This window comes from Chrysochloris asiatica, unplaced genomic scaffold, assembly GCF_000296735.1.
Source record: "Chrysochloris asiatica unplaced genomic scaffold, ChrAsi1.0 scaffold00065, whole genome shotgun sequence".
Taxonomy (NCBI): Eukaryota; Metazoa; Chordata; class Mammalia; order Afrosoricida; family Chrysochloridae; genus Chrysochloris; species Chrysochloris asiatica.
The window spans coordinates 14,279,797-14,282,442 of NW_006408583.1; positions in this window are offsets into that span (position 1 = coordinate 14,279,797).

The following is a 2,646-nucleotide window of genomic DNA, read 5'->3' on the forward strand; positions in this document are numbered from 1 at the left end:
ATACATGGTCACTATGGGCCACTTAACAACAACAAGATGGCCAGACTTTGTCTCTCATACTTAGAACATATTGTCAGAAGGGACCAGACCATGCAGAAAGATACCATGTTTGGTAAAGTGGAGAGTCAGAGAAAAAGAGGAAGGCCCTCAAACGAAGCAACGATTGTGAGGTTGGTGCAGGACTGAGCAGTGTTTTATTCTGTTGCACATTGGATTACTATGAGTCAGTACTGACTGGACGATACTTCCAAACAACAACAAAGTACCACAGTCGTAATTCCAGTGTTCACTTTAATTTACTGTAAATTGTAGATTGGTATAATTATTCTGGCAAACAATAGACTGTAGTATATAAAAAGCCTTTTTTTTTTGTCAGCAGTTCGAAACTACCAGCTGTTCCGCGGGAGAAAGATGAGGCGTTCTGCTCCCGTAAAGATTAACAGCCTAGGAAACCCTGTGCAGGGTCGCTATGAGTCGGAACCGACTCCATGGCACATAACAACAACAACAACAACAGCAATATAAAAAGCCTAGAAGAAATCCACGTCATTAGACACAATAATTCCACTTGTAGGAATTCATCCTAAGGAAATAAACAAATACAGGCAAAGGCTTATGTGCAGAGATGTTCACAAAAGGTTTATATAAAATAATGAAAAACTAGAAACAGCCTAAATGTCCAAAAGCAGAAATGACTGGGCACCTATATGATGGAATATTTTGCAGTCATTATCAAATGTGATTTTAATTATTTTTTTATAAGAAGGGAGAATTCTTATGAGTTAACATTCAGTGGGAAAACAGTTGAACAGGTATATATACAAAATATACAAAAGTATACGTGCTTATATATATCGTGCAGTAAAGGCTAAGAGAACATATACCAGCTGCCTATATAGGGAAAGATAGATCATTTTTATTTTCTTCAGTGTACTGTTTTGTTTTATTTTTCAAATGTTCTCTAATGAGAAAGTCTTGTTTTTATACATGGGATTTTTTTTTTTTAAAGAATATAAAGTTTTGACTATCCTTGAGCAATTCCCCTTTGATATGGAAAGCGGGGAGGGAGACTATGATACTGTTTTAAGTCTTCAAGTGCTACATAGAACATAGCACCTGAAAAGAACACTGGTGGCACAAACAATGAAGTGCTAACTGAAAAGTTGGCTACACAAATGTACTCAGAGACTCTGTGTGAGAAAATCCCAGAGTTCTGCTTCCCTAAAGATGACATCCTAAAAAACCCTACCCTACGGGGGCAGTTCTACTCTGTTACATGGGGTTGCTTTGAGTAGAAATTTATTTCATTGTGCCTAGCAACAACAACAACTACAGAAAAAGAAAGATTAATTAGAAATTTTCATCCCGCCTACCCTGTTACATTTATCTACTTGATATATCTGAGTCTGAGGGCTTTGCTTGTTTTTAGTTCTCAGATGTGATTGTAATATCCCATCTCCAACTTGATCTCTGGCTTCCAGACCATCTTCAATTTCCTCTATAAAGGCCTAATTTTTCATCTTGGTCATTTAAAACTTGTCCTCTGCTCAGCCCCCTTTGTAGTTCCCACGGTAGTATCTAATTATTATAAAGATTGACAGAAGGCCAGAGAACTTTCTACAGTGAGAGGTAGCCATCCACCCAGGCTAAGACTTTAGATATGAAAAATGCTTAAATACAAATAAGTGTTTCCCATAGTGTGTTCCACTGAGTTTTAGGAAGATGTTGCTTGAAAAAATATTTCCATGGTAAAATAGGTTTACAAAATGCTACATAGTATTCCCTTATAAATCCATTTTATATATTAAAATGTCAAGTTTCCAAAGAAAATATTGTAATAGAAAATAACAACTGAATTTATTTCCATCAAATATACCAAACTTACTAGATAAAGTGTTTTTGTTTGGTTTTCTTCACATGATTTTCTTATAACATTCTTCAGAACTAAAGCTCCATGAAACATTCTTTAAAAAAAACAACAACAACAACTTTTTATTGTGAATTGTGTGGAAGTTTACAGAACAAGTCAGTTTTCCTTTCAGCAATTCATACACATCTAGTTTTATGTTATGATTGCTCTCCCTACAAGGTAACATCATTTATCCCACTTGCTCCCTGTGTTTTCTGTTTCCATTTTTCTTTCTTTTCAAACCCTTCTGAATTTTGTCCATGGATTAATGCTTGCCTTTTGATTTATTTCTCTCTCTCTCTCTCTCTCTTTTTTTTTTAACTTTTTATTGTGAATGGAGTAAAGTATAATAGACAAGATCATCTCTTTACATTCAACAAATTATATGCTCTGTTTCATCTTGATGATTACAATCCCCTCCCTGCAACAACAGTTATCCTACTTCCTCCTTGTGGCTTTCCTTTAAATTTTATATTTCACTAATGAAGAAAGCAAAAATATTTGATGTACACATACAAAATAAATAATATATATTCAGTAAATGTCCTAATGGCATATCTGCAAGCCAGCCTCCTGCATGTAAGCACATAGCCTTTCTTAGCCCATGGGCCCAGAGTCCACTCACAGTTGTTCTATCTCTCCATGCCATCGCCTCTGCCACTGTCTTTGTTGTTGTCACTTTTCTAGGTAGGATCTCATGCTGTACTAATGCTCTTCCTTTGTGATGGACCTTGGAT